The sequence below is a fragment of the Anser cygnoides genome, chromosome 4 (assembly GCF_040182565.1).
Source record: "Anser cygnoides isolate HZ-2024a breed goose chromosome 4, Taihu_goose_T2T_genome, whole genome shotgun sequence".
NCBI lineage: Eukaryota > Metazoa > Chordata > Aves > Anseriformes > Anatidae > Anser > Anser cygnoides.
In genome coordinates, this window is record NC_089876.1 from 37115189 (window position 1) to 37134842 (window position 19654).

Below are 19654 nucleotides of genomic sequence, written 5' to 3' on the forward strand. Positions count from 1 at the left end.
GGGCAATTTTATGAACTTGGTATAAAATATTTCTATTCATTGCATTTATATAGTAGCTTGTTAGAAAACCTGGTGTTTACAGGGAGAGACAAGTATGACTTTCACAGTTTGTTCTGCAATCATTGAGTTGCAAGAGCTTTGTTTCAGGGTGATTTCAGGGTGGTGATATTGCCAGTAACCGTTGGATGAAAAGACAAAATAGGAAGTTGCAGAGTGATAAATCTGGCAGTTGGTTTATTTATCTGTAAACAAAATGAATTTCAGCCAAACATGGTATTACCTTGCAGCAGCCTGCCTTCCTTTTCATACCTTGTGCATACTAATTATTCTATTTGGACATTTAGTTATTCTAGTTATTGCAGATATATCAGTGAGTGATGATTAGATATGGCTCAGTAGCTCTAAAAAGATTTAAGCAGTTGCTTAATTCCAGAAAAAGAGGCAAAATAAAATGTTTGGACGTACTGGGATATGTGTGATAAACATGTATTATTAGCTCTATGTAATCCATTCTGGATGTCCTTTCAAGATACTGTGATGTGTGAGGATAGTTTACACAAGGTGAAATAGGGCATAAGTATGCAAGAGAGCTCCTGATTGGTATTTCTTTGGTTACTCTTAGCTTAATTTTCATAGGCTGCGTGTGCAAGGGGTTAATGTTCAGGAACTATGTTCTGTGAACTCTCACTCTGGATTGTTGTACACCTCTGTCTGCTTATTATTCTCCTTATAGGTATAAGTAAACTAATTTGGATATATTTCGGATAGTCCTCTATTTTAGTTTGTACTTTTAAGGTGTCTTCAAAAATACTTCTTTTGTTTACTAATTGAGTAACAGCGTGAGGACTGTGACAGCAGTTGGATTAATTCCCTGATCCTGACCTACTGTGCTACATGGAGGTAGGCTTCCATGCTACCTTGGCCTTGGTTTGGGTAAGGAGAAAGTACTTAGAAGGCACTTTTAAGATTACCACTAGTGCAAAGTTTCTCAATAGGGTATTATAACATCCAGTGTTCAACAGTGTGTCATCTTCTCTGGGCCATTCACAAAAGGTGAAATGACAGAGTGTGTACAAATAGGTGTAAGAAATAACCAAAGTGCTAAAGAGGATTTAGGGTTCAAATGAAACTTCTGTAAACGGCAAATTTAGCACTCGGAAAAAATGGGTGCAAATCATGTGGGTTATATGGTACCTGGTAGATTACTCTTTCTTTTTTCCTTCTTTCAAATGCGAGCTTACAATTAGGAGGCAAGGGTGAAGAAAAATCACCATATGCCATGGACCAGAGAGCACACAAATTCTTTGCAGGGAATTACGCAGGTAGAAGCTAAGGATGGCCTTTAGTTTGTGCTGAGGATTAATCCTGCTGGTTGGATAGCAGTGAGGAAACCTGAACTTTGTATATTTGCTTTCATGAGAGAGTTTTGCATCAGTTTGTTTACAGGACGTTTTTAGGCTCCACTGATTGATGTTGCAGTAAGGTAGAACTGATATGAGGGCTAGATTGAGTCTGAAGGTGCAATTACATGTAGCTGTTGTAATAACTAAGTCATTAAGGCTGAGGCCAAAATATATGTTCATATAAAGATGAGATAAAAGCTTTTTGAATATACAGCTGCATCAGTGACACCTCTGTTTTAATCCATATGATGTGTCCTTAACATGAAATCCTATTTTTCGCATAATAACAATACTGTGGTTGCCAGTGATTGGTATTATAAAATGTGCAGATAAATGCCGTTATTATGGAAATCCTATTAGCAAGTCCTATGTACTGTGCATATAGCACAGATTTATTAACATACTCTTCTGTAGTTACTTTCTTGAAAACTGTTCTATGTCCTATGAAATACTGTGCAATAATGCCATTAATAAACGTATCTAATTGCAGTGTATAACTGTGAAAGCCTGAATGGCTTGAAATAGTTTTGAAGAGAGGCGGGATTATTTCAGTGGGATGTATTGAACAGCACATATTGTATGTCCCTAATTTTTTGTACTACTGTACGTTAAGAGAGAGAACATTAAGTATATAGTCAGGCAGTTAATGAAAAGAGCAAGTCTTTTTATAAAGAGCTGTCAGTAGATGGCAATGTGACTATTTTATACAGACTTTTTATTCCATATAAAGGTGAAGACTTGTAATCATCTGCATTTGCTGCTTAAATTACTATAATTTTTTTAAAAAGCTCTAAGAGCCCTTTAAAACTATACTTTAAATAATTGATAGTTACAAATGGAAATCTTAGCCCAGAATCTCCAAAAGTGATCAAAGTTGTTTTAATTTTCTAATGGTCAGGGCTGAATAAAAATAATGTCGCCTAATGTGCCATCAGTAAACAGGAGATTACTGTGCTTATGCCTCATGTTGCTACAGATTCTGTAAACCCATGTTTTATTGATAGCTAGACACTTTGGCCATAACTCATCCAAAAGTGTGGTGCTTATAATGAGCACCAGAAGGAATAACAAAAATAAACATGTTCTTGTGCTGTCAACAATACATCCAGTGTAAGGCTTACCAGCGTTTCTTTTTTCCTCTCTTCCCTCTTAGTGAATCCAACTGGGGAGAAATAAAGTTTTGGAACATAAAGTTCATCATCTGGCATTAGATTAGATATTACTGTCATATCAAGTATGAACAACTACAATACAAACGTGTGTGTTTTGTTGTTAGTTGCTGCGGCTGTTAATATTTTATCTTAGAGCAGTATGGAGACACATAATATGTTAGGTGCATGGCAAATGCCTTTGAAAAAATGTGGTAATATTCCCATTTAGACCCATTGGCTTTAAATGATGGCATAGATTTAAAAAGCCCAAGTTGCTCTGAACTATTGGGCCCATACTGGTATTTATAAAACACCTCAGAAGGTTGATGTCCACTTATTGAAAATATTTTATAAATCTGTCTGCAAATACCTAAGTCATGTATAGAAAACTTTACCTTTGGTCACTGTCTTTAGTAGGACTTGATTTAGGAACAATCCATCTTCATTACAAAGTTCTTATTTATAAACCATACTGTGGTGCGGGGCAGCAGCCCGTCTCTGTTCACAGCATGCACATCCCTGAGCCAAGAGGCTGTTTGTTGGATGTAATCAGTCTGTAATGGGTCTCTACCACTCTGTGCCTGCATTCTCAAGCATATGTTGGAGGCTTAGAAAGGTGCAGAATTAATTATATCTGCTATGCCCATTCAAATACGTTGCTGTAATGGCTCTGGTGAATGCCTAGGTCCCTCAGGAAGTTACAAATAAACCTGGCTACCAAGCTGTCCATATTTTCTGTTAGGTTATCTAAGCCTATATGTAAATGAGACCTCTGTTTTCACTCGAATTACCTCTACTGTACTTGTGCTGCTCTAAATACTATTCCCTGTGTCTCATGCCCAGCTTGACCTCTGCTTTTGAAATGCGAAGAGGTGGAACTGCTCACGGTCGGTACCTGGGCCTGGCCACCAGCTGCACTGGTGGTGGCAATTCTCCAAGAGGTGAAGAGGGCTACTTAGGGAGTGGGGTGAGAGAGGGAGAGACCACAGAGCTCAAGAAAGATGCATGCTTGTGTGATACAGACCATTACCAGTCTATATAGGCTGGTGCTGTATACAGACAGTTGTGAGGAGTCCTTAAAATTTCTTCTAAGCTGCTGGTACCACAGATATGACCAGCGGTAGCATGGGGGAACCTGCCTGCTCTGAGGTGCCTCTGCTACTGGCTACTTCAGGGAGAAGCTTACCAGGAGCAAGTTACTCCATGGAGCAACTACCAAGAACCAAGTGTTTTTGCCTTTTGAAAGCAAGCAGTTCTGACTGCCGTTCAACTGGAAATTGAACTGTCCTTTGATCTCTTAAAGGAATTTATCCTCTCATTGTGTGCTGAACCCTGTGAACTGTTGTTTTCAGCACCTTGCTTCTGTTAGCTAGGCTTTAGTGGTTTGCTTCTGGGGGAGGAGAAACTGCTTACATTTATCAGGCGTTTGAGTGTCCTGCATTCATTTGCAGTGAATGTATCCTCTTTTCCTAAATACAGCAGAAATGAATAATAATGGGCAGTTTTCTTAGTTCAGACTTTTAATTTCCTTTCAATCCTGCACCCAAGGAAGTCTATTTCTGATCTCAAGGCCAGGCCTACAGCTGTTTTTCTGGCTTCCTGGTGGTTTTCTGCCTACATGTACCGACACATCAACCTCCTGTCAATACAGGACCCTACGTTTTCAATCAATCCCCTGGGCCTTCCCACATGGCTTTCTGTTGTTTCAGCTGTTTTACTCTAATAAAGAACTTAGTTCCTCTGAACAAAGGGCTGCTAGCGTGCACTTCAGCTTGCAGAGCCTGTGATTTCCCATAGATCGGGGGCACACTTGCTGGCAACCATTAACACCTTCCAGCACAACAATGCTCTGCAGCAGCGAGGGGCATGGAAACCCACCGCTCAGATTTCAGAGTCCTTCTGTGGTGAAAGCATCTGCTGTGGTGCCTGCCCAACTTCCCTCTTCTGGCTGGCTGTGCAAGGGGTAGCCTTAAAGGACCTCTGAGTGGCTAAAAGGTTATTTGTTCAGGGCTTTTTTTTCGTGCTGCATGTTAGGTAAATATCATATCTAAATGATTGCATTCAATCCTTAGTTTGCCCAAATGGCTGTAATGTGGACGGAGAGATGCTTCTGACTTTCTGTAAATAGGCTTGAAAATCTAAAATCTTCTTTCCTATTTGCATGTGTGCATGTGTGTGTATAAATGTTTTCTTAACCAGAACACCCCTGACTGTGTTCTTAAGTTTGTATCTAAAGAATGGTTGTCTGACAAAGTCACTTAAAATGAGAAATTTTGTCCTACAGAATGATATCTACTTCTGATCATTCTTAAATGTAGATATTAGAAAGAGCTATGCATTCTCAGCCTTTAGAAGGCAAACACTGCTTGCTGATTAAATCACAGAAAATATTCCAATGCTATACCAGTGTTTTCATACATTCATATACAAAGGAAATAGATTGTTTCTTGCTGTGCTTAACAAAACGGATGTTAAAATATGACAATTCATTAGACCCCATTATATTTCATCATATTCAGTCATGCCAGCTATTTTATTTTGCTATGAATATCCCTACTGTAACATTAAAAAAAGGGACCCAATGACCCTTCTTTCTTACCAGTCTCCTTAGAGCAATCATTGAGAGATTCATGAGAAAGATGAAATTTAGCAGAATTATATATAATTTGGATTTTCTGAATGGTTGAACATGAACTCCTCCTAGATTGTTAGGAGCTGAAGGCTGTGTCTTTTATGTCATTCCACTGCTAATTTTTCATAGGTATGTAATAGAATTTTTGATTTAACCTGTATGCTTACTGTCACAAAGCATTAATTCTTATCCATACTTTTGGAAAGCCAGTGGTATATAAAAGAAAAAAAAAAATTAAAAGAAAAACTTTTGCTTGGAACTTGCCCTGATCATTCACTGGAGTTGGGTAAAACGTAAGTGTATTTTTGTTCTTATTTGTGTAGGAATTCCATCTGTACCTTTAGCCTGAGAATTACTATTTCTGTTATCAATCTCTGTTTTAGGCTCAGTACATTGCAGTTATTGAATGGTCATAGTATGCTCATGGAAAAATTCAAAGCGTGGGAAATATTGTCTTAATGTAGCTCTTTGACTGTTGGTTTTGGGCTGATAAATATTGACCTTTACTCTTCCTGGAAGACAGTCCCACATTGCTAAGTCCTTATTGTAGGTATTTTCTTTTCTCAGTTGGGAAGACATAATATCACAACTAAACAAACAAATAAAACTGGTTGGATTTTCCCTTATAAGAATTTTACTTTCTGTTTGAGATGGTTTACTTTTCAGAGGCAGGTGTAAAATGCTTTATTGTGGATGGTTTTTCTGAGGGCCTTCAGTGAGGAGAAATGGGCATTACTTTGAGTGGTATGTATGATCATTTCGACAGGCGGAAAGTAGCTGACCAAGTGTAAAGTTTGACTGTCTAAAAGCTTGATTTAAATCAATAAAATCTTATTTTAATCCTGTAACCTGGTTTTGGGAAGATTTTCAATATTAGACTCAAATTAGTAATAATATATTACTATGTGGGCCCAAACTGAATGTTTTTGTATCTCTACTTTTCAGCATTCATGGTAATTTTTCTGTTCTTGACCCTCTGTTATGTTTACAATACTTCTGACTGTCTTGAGGTGTTCACCTGATGATTGATTTTTAGACCAATACACCCTCAGTTTCTGCTGAATAGGACTGAGTTTTTTTTCTGCATGAAAACCAGGTTAGGCAGAGAAGTGGGGTTGCTGATGTTTGCTAGTGCAGCCTCACCAGGGACTCAAAAAATGCTGGATTGTACATTTAGATCTGGGAATGTTTTATTTTTCTAATGTGGAGGTAGGCAACAGAGATCGAGTACGCAAAGCCACTTGCTTTCATTAATGGTTGCAGGACAGATCCCAGGTTTGTTTCACTCTTAAGCAACAGAAAAATGTAAACGTCTCAATAAAAGGAAGAATGGGTTCATTATGGGGCCGCAATACTATAAAGAATAAACCCATCTTGGATATTAAAAAACACCTTATAATGAGACAGCTCTAAGCTTTCGAATATCACTTATGCCGACAAAATAACTCCTTTGCTTTGTATCTGTTATGTAGAGTTTTAAAAAATTGGATGCTTTCAACACATTTAATTCAATATTCTCATTAATTCCTTGCACTGAATGTTTTAATGCCAATCATGCAGAAAATATTTAAATATGACAAGTTCTTTTTAATTATCATAAAATTGTATTACAATAAAAGCAAAATGCTTGGTTAAAAAATTCAAACAACATAAACAAATTCATAGTTATACAAACAAACACTGTAAAAATCGCATGCAGAAAAATGTGAGAATAACAAAAAGGCTTTCATTAGGAAACCACACTACTTTACTCTCATGTTTCACCTGGAAGATTAAAGATGTGCCTTTTCCAGAAAATGTCTGATTTTTATTTTGTCACAGGAAGGATTCAAATGATTCCCATTAATTTCAATATGCATTTTAGTTGTTTGAAGTGGAGGGGTTTTTGTTGCTTTTAAACTAAAGGTTTCAGTATTATCCAGTGTTTGGAGCTAGGGGGTGAGAGAGATGCAAATAGAAGGAAAGAAATATACTGCAAAACCATATGCAAATATTAATTCATTTTCTTTGATCTTATATGAAAAATATTGCAGACTTCTGAGGGCTAGAAATGTCACAGATAAAATCAACATCCTTTCTAATGGTGAACACTGCTTTCATCACTTTCTTGATTTACCAGTACTCTGACTTAGGGTCTTCCAGTTCTGAGACTTGATTTCATAATTTACGTATTTAGTCCAACAGGCGTTAGATCTTGCCACTTCTTCAGTTCCTGTTTAGTCTTTAGATCTATCCCTTAATGGGAAGAGAAGAGAGAGACAACATCTAAAGATGTGCTTAGAAGAAGAGTGGGAAGGCTTCACTTTTTATTATCAACTTGCCTACTGTCAAGAGCTATTTCTCCAAATCAGACTAAAGAGTAAATAGATCATATAGACGTCTTGTTACTTTTGTTGTCTTAGAGGAGCCTGGAATATATTCCATACTGTTATAATTTCAAAGGATGGAGCTGGATGTTCTCCAAAGTGGCAATTCTCATACTACAATCTAGAGGGTTGCTGTGTCTTTCCACTGGGATTGTCCTAATATTGTTCTGGCTCCTTTCATCCTGTTTATTATAGCATTACATGTAGCTGACAGATTCGCCAGATTCTCCCATACTACTCTCCCAAGAAGTAACATTTGCAGATACATATTGATGTTTTATGCCAAGGAGTGTGAATGGAAGATGACTCACTGAATAAAAAGGTGACTTTTCAGAAAGTGTTACTATTTCTCAAAGGGAATTGTCCAACCGTTTTTATGAAAAAATGTTTAATTGGAATTCACCAACTTGTGAAAATCAAAACAGGAAAAGGACTCAGTTTCAAGAAAAAAATCTGCCTGGATGGCATGACTTCAACATTTCATGTTGAAAATATGGGTGATTTCCTACTGATTTTTCATTGAAACTCCTTGGATTACTAACCTCCAACCAATTAAGGACATTTTCCCACAGTTCCATCTTGTGAGAACTTTTAAAATGTTTCAGATCCAAACTTCCCTCCCTACGCCAAAACAAACAAACCCTGCCCCTAAAATACCAAATTTCACTATGGTATCAAATCAGCTTTCCATGCATGTCTTTGCACTTATACCTGAACAGGAATTTTTTGTGAGTATGAGAGCATAAGAATAGACATGCAGCTAATGTGTCAGTGACTTGGCCACATGTCAGAGATACAGAAACCTTAACTGCAAATTCTGCTTGTGCCTAGTGCATTATTGTAGTAGTATAAGAACTGCTCTGTTGATTTTGACCAGAAATTTCACCTTGAATTTTTTATCAGTGACTCCTTTGTAGGAAAAATGATATTTTGCTGTAAGTAGTAGTGTTTTTTTTTTTTTTTCCAATTTTACAGGATAAAATCAATTAATAAGAAAATTTGTGTTCTCATGTTAAAATGAAAGGCACGTCAGTGCTATCAGAGAGCAGCAGAAGCAGGGCTGACTGCATTGGAAGCTGAGATGGAGTTAAGGATGACCCCTGCACATGCAGGGAGGGCAGCAGCCACAGGTTGGTCTCCTGGGACCCCATTGGGGCAGGTGACCAAGACAGAATTCCCCAGCAGCTCAGGGAACACCCAACAAGGTGAGGTCAGGTCCAGCGTCAGTGTGGGAAGCCCAGCCAGGATTGAGAGGGGACGAGGGCAGGGGGGTGAGGGTCCCAGATAGAGCTGGGCAGGCTCACTAGAGCCTCTTAGTGCCCTGAAGACCTTGAAAGCTGTGTGAAGAGTACGGTTTTAAACAACCCCCCCCGATGTGCCTGGTCTGTCCTTTTCTGTCAGGAAACTGCAGCTTTACTCAAATATTTAAAGCAAGAAAGAGATACTTTGAAAAATGTGCCTTATGTGAACCAGTAATCTAAAGCAATGTTATCATCTAAGATGTTTCTCCTAAATGAGGCTGACGGAGCTGCGGGAAGCAGCGAGCAGAGTATGGTGGATGCATGACTGCCTGTACAAGCCTCTGCATGATATTCATCACAAATTCATTCAACGTGTGAGCCGGTCTTCTGCTGCGCTACTGATGCATGTTTTCCTTTACAGGCTTTTTTCTGCCCAAAGATATACCATTGCTGTTCGAAAAGTCTTTTTGAATGTCACAGCAGCCTACTTCCAGTTCAGATCATATGTAACCTAATGTAGCAGAGGGCATGAATTTTAATGGAAAATAATTTAGATGATAGGAGGATAACAAAAGCAGTAAAACAAATGCAGTAGCAATACTGAGCAGTCAAGTTTCTATTACAAGATTTGTTATGTTGCTCTCAACAACAGCTGTAAAATTAGAAATTGTACATTTTAAAGAGGCAGAAGTCAGTTTTGCTGTGTTTGGTTCCCAACTGATCTAACAGAGCTAGCAGGGAAACATCTGTAACACTCTGTCCAGAATAGACTAAAAATATAGGGGAGGCCTGCTCTAAAGCTGACTGTATTAGTTTGCCTGTCAAGACACATCACATCAGTTGGGCAGAGCTGAGCAAACAAAATAAGTGTGCTTTCATGAAGTGCATCTTTCTATTATGCATATTGTTATATAGATATATGACTTGATGATTTCTGTCTAGCGCATTGTAAAGCAATATGCATTTTTTCTCCTCCGAAGGGTTGTGTTGTAGCATCCCTGTAAGAGGGAGTATCATGCTGTGTGTAGTTGTAAAGAAGCCTTGATGCCTAAACTCAGAGGGCTTAATCTGCTAGTAATGTTGATTTAAAAGGGTAATATAAATGCTTAGTGGCCACAGGTTCGTGGGGATTTTGTTTTTTTTCAAGAATGCAGTTTATCTTCCCAAATTCCCAGGAAATGCATTTTTTTTTTTCTGGTCCTCCATTACTTCAGTGGAAAAAAAAAAAGGAGACCTTTTTTGTGAAGATAGTTTAGGACTTCTGTGTATGTGTTTTTTTTTCAACCTGAAATTGAGCTTTTGAAATAAAATACGTTTCAATAAGGCTGTTGTGCTTAAAAACTTAATGGAGGTCATGGCTGGATTTGGTATGAATTGCATAAACGAAATCAAATGATGGTATTAGATCCTTTTACCATCCTACTTCACAATGGAAAATGTAAGATACAATAGTGACTGGCAAAATGGAAAAATTCTTCTGTCACTTCTGTTTAGACTCCTGCAGTCAAACAGCCCTCTGTATGTTCCTCTGGAGTTATCTAGTTTGCTTTTTTAACACAAACTAAGGCCTTTCAATGATCATAAAATTTATCAGATCACCAGTAATGGTGTTCCTTGAAGACTTTCTATTTTGAGCAGTTTTGGGTAATTTGAATAATTCTTATATCATTGTACTTCCAAACTTCTCATTTTAATTTCTTACATGAGTTCGTGTCGAGCTTGGTGAGCTGGGTCACACGGTATTGTGATACCTCCCTAATACAAAAGTTTTAAATTGAAATATGAAAATAATTGATGATAAATAACTGATGCTTATTTATGGATGAAGAAGAAATTGCATTTAAAATTTCAACATTTGGGAAATATTCTTAAAAACTGTAAAATTTCTGCAACTACATTGGTATTAACATTAAATCCTTGGGAATATCAATTAATCTTTTCAAATTAGGTCTTATTGTTTTAATTAATGAAAATGCAATTTCTGAATCAGATTGCTTTTATCTATTTATTACTTTCATTTATTATACCATCCCTCTCAGGGGTTGTGCAGCTTCTTTATTTGTAATCCATTTTTGCTTTCTCAGAAGGGACCTCCCAAACTTCAGGTATGCATCCTGTCTTCTAAGTTGAACTAAACTTGACACTTCAGCTGTTGGCTCATCACAGATTTGGTTTCCCATTCAAAAGTAATCGATAGCATTAAAATAAAAGATTTCATTTATCTGTTAAGGTGCATGCTTGAGATCTGAATTTGTGCATCTGTGCTGGGGAGTTTGAATTATTAAGACAGCTCATGTGAGCTAGGGTATGTGAGAGGAACCCTGCTCATGTTTCTGTGGGAACTGATGGTTTTCAGATAGTCAGATAGTTTTCTTAAAAAAGCAGTGGATTGTAGTTGAAAAATGTTTCTTCAAGGAGGAAAAAAAACAACTTTTTTTGGTCTGGTTGTGTGCGAAGAGCTGTTCATCTGGATAATAGAGTTGCATGAAAATGGAAAACATTGGGGGCCAAATCCTGTTCACTGCATTCATCCTCTGAATTGTGCTGCTAATGGCACTGAGTACAATAAGAAGGCAACCTATTGGTGTTCACTAGTATTTTTGAGACTCTTGAATTAATGTCATGCAAAACCAAAACCTGTCCCATCATTTCCATTAAACATCTCAGGACAGTGAACTTTCTGTGGCAGATTTGTCTGAGAAAGCCCAGATTGTTAACGGCACTAAGAAGAACACTTCCACACTGCCCTCCCCCCCCCCCCCCATTCCCATTTTAAAGATATTGTAAAATATTCATTAGCAATATCTTTGTGTTTTTTTTTTTTAATGGAATGGAGTGTGTATTCAGTATTAGTCATCAATTTCAGATGCCTTGTAAAACCTGCACAGAAAAAGACATGCTGCTCAGTTATTTCAGCTGTAAATTGCCTTATGCTAAGATTTTAAATCATACCCTTTTGTCACTTTAAGGCAAAGTGGATTTTTTGTATTAAGAAATGTAGACAAAGATGTGATTTAGGATGAATCCTGTCAAGGTGTAATTCCATGTTAAATTTTTTGAGAACTTGGCTGAAGACCAACGTTAATGTGAGAAATATTGAGAGAAGGAAGCTTCATGTCAGTAATACAAGCTTTGTGAGTTCTCTCAGCCTCCAGAAGTGCACTTCTTTGTCAGTTCTCCCACAACTAAGGCATTGCTGTCAGGTTGTAACCACTTAAACACCTCTCCACTTAAGACTGTGGTATACAGAAATTCTGATTTTCTAAAGAAAGTCGCAGAAATAGATTTTTAGCCTGGAGGAATAGAAGTTGTCTGACTATCAAAGGAATCCTCCTCTAAGAGGAGAAACCATCAGAAAGTATAGCAGTTTGAATATAAAGCTGTACAAACCTTCAAACTCTAAGGATGAAGGAGTGTCAAATAGTTGGTAGTTTTTCTTTCTTTCCCCCAGTTTTGATAGAAGGATCCTTCAGGTGATCAAATGTAGAGAGATGACAGGAAGTAATTTATATGGGATCGTATTCACTATGTAAATGATTGCAATGAAAAAAGGAAAGCTCATTTCTCCTGTGTGCTTGCATGTACAGCAGTTACTCATCACATAATACTTATGGATGGATTCTGGGATTCTGACAGCACATTAGGTACTGAGGTAAAAGCACAAGGGAAATGAATGAAAGAAATAGCGTGCCTCTAAGATGTTGGTGCAGCCAAAGTATAACAGATTTGTCACTCGAGATAAAACAGTGTAATTCAAATGCATCATATGTAGAAGGCTCCACCAAGACAGAAAAAAAAGGGCCCTCTCTTCTTCCTTCACTCCCCTTTCCTTGGGGGGGGGGGGGGTTGGGGGTGGGGGGAGGTGGGCGGGGAAGGGCACAGTTGATTTAAATGAATAATGTGAGGTTGGTCATTGTGGGTGTGCCGGGCACCTTCTGTGATTAAATTTCACTGGGACTGAGGCTGCTCTACTGGATTAGCTCTGAAGCTTGAAGTTTCATGCTGTTGCTTTGTAAAAGGCAAACCAGCATGATTTCATTGTGGAAGGGGCACAAAATATTCTGTTGAAACTGTTTTCTTTATTAGAATTATTTTCTGTGTGAGAAATGCGTGCTCTTTACAGAAAGTTCTGACTTCTTAGCAAAAAAATGAAACGCCTGAAAACAAACTTTCAGCTTTCAGCAGCAAGCTAGAAACCTTTGATTTGAAAATGCTGCTGTGCTGGTTCACAAGTGTTGTGTTCTACTAAAGAGCCTGGTTTTCAGAAGCAGTTGTAATTGAATTCTAGCTCTCGTGAGGATAAATTTATAACCTGTCTAGGGGATTTTTAAGTCTGCTACTGCAGTATGTTGAAACATAGTGAAAATTTGTGGGATGGGGGTGGGTGGGGGGAATGGGGGTGGAGTAAGACTCTCATGTTTCGACAACTTTTAATTATGGTACAGTAATTTATGGGCATGCATATGCAGTATAATCAACCCTTATTTTAGAATATACAGAGACTTGATTTTTTTTTTCACTTGAATTACACTCAACTGTCTTCCTTCTCTCATACTGTTAGAGCAGTGCTTGATGTATAAGGGACAGGTTGTCAGCAGATGAACTCCTTTTCATCATCACAAATAACTGTAGACATGAAATATTACTCAATTTTCTTGAGCCAGGAAGGGAGCTTTATTTTAAGGGAAGGCTTTAAAAAAATTGTTTCAACATTTCAATCTTCTGTCAGAATATACTGTGCTGTTACATATCTTAACTCCAGTGCTTTTGGATAACCTTCTGGTAGGTTGAAATTTAGCATGCGCCCTCCTTACAATCATTTATTTTAGATGAGATGCACTTAGTACCTCATTACAAGGTACCAAGGCATTGTGAGGCTTCATGGCTTTGCCTAAATGGCTAAGAGGAAACACCTGGGGTTGTTGCAGGCTATAGGAGAGCCCATGAGCCCCCAACCCATGTTGGGTGGACACACATTCCTTATGTGGAATGGTCCCCAAATGTTCTCACTCTGCTGCTGTGGCCAGGAATTGCCTGGGAGAGAAATACCTGAGAAGGGCAGAAACTCTGTTGAGATCCTGCTACAGTTTAATAGTGCTTGGTACCTGGAAATATTACCAGCACTTGTAACATTTGCTAGGATAGACATAAATGCTGTTCCTGACAATGCCATAATGCAAGTAAAATCTGCCAGTGTGTTTGCAAAAGCAAAAATTTTAACCCTGGCATCCTGCTCAATTGCCACCTTAGGTAATCGAACAGTATCCTGCAGCCCCAGCTGGATGGGTAATTTGATTGTTATCTCAGTTGAGCTAGAGTAAATCGAGACTAACTGTAGTGAAATAAACAGTTACAGCTGTGTGAAGTCCATGTAGATGAAGGGCAATCAGGACTACCCACTTTTAGGGCTGGGCAAAAAGTGTGCATCTTTTTTGTTGTCCTTCATTGGTACAAAGTGTTTCAAAACTTTGCCAAAAGTTCTCTAAGGTTGAGTGTAAATTTTAGGACCTACTGGTATTGAAGCTTAAAAAGTAAAAAGGAGAAAATATTTACCAGGTGTCCTTCATTTCCCAAAAGGCTTTGCTAAAGCCTACCATGGAACGTTTTTTTTAGCAGCTTTGCAGGCTTGTCAAAGCAACCTTGTCAAAGGTATTTTGAGGCTGAGGTTGATTATGAACAGTGAATGGAGAATCTATGATTAATTACAGAGAATGTGTTTCTTCTTTAGATTATACCTTCATGTAAACATGGACATTTTTGTAATAGAGCTGAGCTAGACGTGTAGATTTTGGTGAGGATTTTTGACATTAGTACACTTTACAGGCCATAAACAATGACTCAGTTTCTCAGACAACATGGCAATGATAAAGGTGGGACACATTTATAGTCATCTACTTCTTTGTTTCATTTACTGTCTGCTACTTAAATTGTGTTTTGCATTCCCCTGTTGCTGGAAGTTTGAGATAGAGAGTAAGACAAATGTACGAATACAGTTCTTGACTTATTAATGTCTACTGTGACTCTTCTGACTTAAACTATCAGAGCAAAGGTTTTACTTTCATTCTGAATTAGTCATCTACTTGAACTGTCCAAAAGTGTCATCTTACCTCTTTGAAATAGGATCTGTGCATTAATGCATTAACATGCTTGGCTACTTCTTACCTTACATTTGCTTGTCACATTAATATTTTGCCCAGGTCTTTAAAGAAGTACAAATATGCAAATCACACGGAGTGCATGATTGAAGGCTCATTGCTTGTACTTCACTTGAAACAATGCTGGTAGGTTGCAGCAGCCTTAATTTATAATAAGGAAAAAATAAATTCAAAATGAAAATATATTGTTGTTGTTTTTTTTCTAGGTGATTTTGTTTTTCATTTTAGTGGATATGATTGCAAGAAGAAAAGAGGCAATCATCTCTATAGCAGAGCAGCATTAACAGCTCTGCCAGGATGGTTGCCCACAGGTGCACTCTGAGTGACTGATGGCAGAAAACAACACTCCGAGAGCGCTGTGTGTGCAATTTGAAAGAACAATTAAGTTGACTAATAAAGGCCTCTTTCCTATTTGTAAATAATCCATGTGCAAATTCTGTTTGTGTTTTTTTATTGCTATTTTAAATTGTCCCTTAAATTTTCATGAAGGAATTTCAGCTGTTGAGGTGCTTGTAAACTGCGTGATATTAGCATTCCCTGGAAGCATCCAGTCTTTCTAAGCATCCGTGGTTAGTTTGGTCACAGTATTTTGTCTTGTACTTTTCCTAGTTGCCTAAATTGGGAATTTCCAGTTTTGAAGCAATGGATCAAATTTATGGCAGTGAGTCTAATTACACACAGGTCTAGAAGGGAGACTTAGTGTCTCCATTGAGATAATGAAAATCACTGAATCCTATTTTTAGGAATATCCCAAGTTTTTTATTTGAAAATTGGAATCGAGTACCTTCATTTTTTCCTGTGCATTAGAAAGAGAAATTAAGATGTGTCAGAAGCATTGAAGAACCTGGAAACCCTTCCTTCTGCCTTTTTTTTTTTTCCCAGCTGTTGTGGTTAGTCAGCATCTTCATATTGCAGGATGCTACCTTATACCTTTGTTTGCAGCGCATGTATGCCATTTACTTATGAAAAAGGCATAAAATACTGTTGAGTATTACAATTAGCCTTTAACTATTCAAACTTTTTTGTAGTTTTATTGTACATAAAACAAACAACAATAAAAAACAAACACAAAACAACAACAAAAAAAAACACCATCCTGTGACTATCCTTTTTCTGGGTACTATCTATGCCTATTGAAGTCCAGACATAGTGTCATCTTATGATGTTCTTGGGTGGTCTCAGTTTCTTCTCTGGAAAAGAGCTAGTCTGTTACATTGACGGCTCTGGTAGCTCACATGACTGAAATACATTACTTTTCTCTGGATTTTAGCTTCTTGCTGCCCTAGATGATATAACAGTGGAATCCATCATAGTGGATATGTCCATTTTAAAGAACTATTCCTGCCACATACATACACACAGACACAGACCCTTTTATAAGGAAAAAAATGGATTTTGCTCTACTTGCATTTCTCTGTACACGAGAGCATGAGAGAGATGAACAAGCCCAATTTTGTGATTTTTTTTTTTTTAGGTGGTATATAGCTACACCTAATTATAACTGCATGAGTGCTGTTAGGCACAGAGAAGGGAAAAGTAATCCTACAGACTTGAAAAAACAACAACAACAAATTCCACTCTGTAGTTTTGATTTGAAGGGGATGTGGAGAACGTTGGAGTGTTATTAAAAACACTCCTGGTACAATGAGATTTTCCTGGTGAGTTACACTTCTACTTTGTGACGGTGACACCAACACACCAATGTGCTGGCTTCTCCGGCTGATGTCTGAGTCGTGATTAATACTGTAGCTTTTTTTATTACCAGAAAGTTCAGACCATTGGCTTTGCTGCTAAAGCTTAGAGGGCCATTTTGATTATACAAAAGGAAATCTATTTCCCACTGTGTCTTTAACTTGGCATTATTGAGATGTTTTTATAGAGGGAGAAAATGCTTGTGGACATGTATAGGCAGGTTAATCTTATCTCTCTAACCTCCCTAAATGCTTCTGCTTCTGAAGTGCAGCTGTAGCTCTCCTTTGATTGTTATGAAAATACAATATTTTACTGCATATCATATGTACATGTTTTTTATTATATGGGATCAGCAAAGTATGTCAGGTATTGGCTGCAGTCAGTTATATGAAGCAAGGGCATCTAGTGGTGCCAAGACTTTTCTTGGGATCTGGTGCTAGATCCCAGGTTCTTTCCTGGGTTAAATGAGAGGATTTAACAACTTGTGATGCATCCCCCTACCACCCAGGATGGTCCGGCTGTAGTGGGATGTGTAATGTGTCTGGGAACAGACTTCTTTTCTTTTGAGATGGCTTTATTTCATACTGAAAAAGCTTTTTTAGTGATTGAAAAGTCATAGACTGTGTCCTGTGGCCTATCAATATGTCTAGAATATGTCTAGAATCCATCTTATTCTGCTCCTTGTCCATAAACTATGTGGACTAAACACACGACACAGCCTAGGGTTGATCCCATGCCGTACACAAGCACTGGATCTGGTATTCCCAGCCTCATGTTGCACTGAAGTAAGTGTCAGAAGAGAGAATGATGTTGACCCAGATGGTTCAGCTTTGTTCCTCTCCATGTATCCCCAAAAGACCCAGGCAGGAGCGCTCTCTCATTCTACATTGAGGGGAAGAAAAAAAAAAAAAAAGAACAGTGAAACTTTATAAAACTTTCACTGGCTTCATGATTCATACAGACTAGAACAGCTCAGGGAATCTCAGAAATAGCTCTAAAGCACTTGTGTAGGTGGTTTTAAATCACAGAAGAGATGAGCTCTAATACATGATGGACTCTCAGTCGCAGTGCAATGAATTATTACTGTGATCTTCCATAAATTCCAAGAGCTGGGGAGAGAAGCTAGGCAACTATCGATATACCACTTTTCTGGATAAAACACCTTACTGCTGGATTATTTCGCATGCAGTCACAAGGCAGTAGTAGATGTGTCGGTTAAGTACTGTTGGCTGTCCCAGCAAAGTGACAAGCAGCATACAAGATACTCAATTCTTAGGGATATGCAGATTAACTGAACATAAGTGAAAATGATGTGTTGTGACTATTTTTTTTTTGAGAGAGAGCCAGTAAATACTGTTAGTGCTATTAGTGCTACGTCTAGCTGAGATGACCTTTCCTTAATGCAGCTTAAGAAAAGCACTGGAGTTTGTGTGACTGCTATTCCTAAGACACTAAACTGTGTCTTCTCATAAATCTAAGTGCTTAGAAGCAGACTCATTTTTCAAAAACAAAACAAAAGCCCACCAAAACAGATAACCTACTTTAAAGTATTTCCTTCTGAATCTGGAGCATACAAACAAACACAGAAATCTGTACCATATTTCCAATTTCATTTACTCAGACCTAGGCAGAAATATGGATTTTAAAACATTTATGTATTTATAGACAAGCTTTATGTGCTAAGCAGATAGTACAGCATGAGTTATAGGCAATTAGAGCTTGTGCCACTAAAATGGCTTAAGGGCTTAAGTCCCACCTAACACTTGCTTTTAGTGTCTTACATCTGGAATTATGACCCTAAGAAGGAAGTGAAAACCCTTGCTCAGATCATGCCTAGTTGTATACAGCGGTTTTTGATTACAAGTTTTCCAGATGCCTACAGTTTTTATTTGGGGTATACTGAAGAAACCCTTAGTCTTCATGGGTTGAGGTAGCTCTGTGTGCACAAATGAAGTAACCTTCACCCACCTCACTTGACTAGGCTGATCCAGCAAATTTGCAGAGAAATTGCCTAGTAGACCCTGTTCTTACACCAACAGAGCCACCAAAGCACCAAGTGCTTCAGGAGTGCCTTTCACCACCCCTTCCTCCCACCTCCTCAAGCCTACTCCTCAAGCGGGGATAAGACAATTCATTTAAAGGGTGTGGCTTCATTCCTTTAACTTGCCTTGCTTCAAAACAAACAAAAACCACAACTCAGCTACTGCCTGTTTTATAAGTAAAGCTGTAGTAAAGAAGTTGAGCTTTTCCCTCTGCCATGCTTATAAAAGAAGAAAGCACATGTATCATTAAAAAAAAAAAAAGTTTTTTTTTTTTTCTTCCCTCTGGCATTTCTGATCACAGATCTGAAGCACCTCTTTGTGAATGGTACCTCTCGGAAATCCCATTCTGAGATGACTAAGATGTACAGTAATAGAAATCTTTACCCCTAACTCCAATTGTTGTAGCATCCAGAAGTTCAGGGCTGTAATTTTGAGTACTCTGGTCTGGTTTGTAAGTCTAGTCTCTAAGCATAGGTAAAGTTTTTCTGCTTTTAATAAAAAGTTTGGAAACAGCTGAGTTAAAAATGCAATAGTTTTAATTAATTTTCCTTATTACATTTTATAGCATTGCAAATTTTCTAATCACTCCAGTAAGCTTTTTTTGTGTGATCAAAATAGTCTCCTGAGAATGTCATTGTGAATCCGCAGACATGATGTTACAATGTCAGATGAAATGCTCTTCCAAGTCTTCAGAGCACTGGGTGTTGCAAAGCCATCATGGTTACATCATGTCAAGATGTTGGCAAATAATGTCACTGGGAATCTGTGGAGCACTTGTCACAGTACAGAAATGAAACAAAAAGATGTCAGAGCAATTCCAAAAACAGAGTATTTGATTATCAAGGAGATTATGAAAGACAAACTGTAAGTACGTGTAACTTTGTCCATATTACCATGTTAACCTATTAAAAAAAAAAAAGCCCATTTAATTGAAACGTCACGTGTACCGTGTCTTTCGGTATGTGGTAGCAA

At 38.0% G+C, this 19654-nt stretch overlaps 1 long non-coding RNA gene across 2 annotated transcripts in view; it reads left to right on the forward strand.

Moving 5' to 3' along the window:
- The window catches only part of LOC106048177 (uncharacterized), a 161132-nt gene that overhangs the window by 132581 nt on the left and 8897 nt on the right, over window positions 1-19654 (forward strand). The window contains exon 4 of one of the 2 annotated variants that reach the window (XR_010831103.1): window positions 14991-15170. The exons of the other annotated variant lie outside the window; for it this stretch is intronic. This is a non-coding gene — a long non-coding RNA (uncharacterized lncRNA). Of the gene's footprint in view, window positions 1-14990; window positions 15171-19654 lie in introns of those variants that run through there. 2 annotated transcript variants of the gene reach the window in all.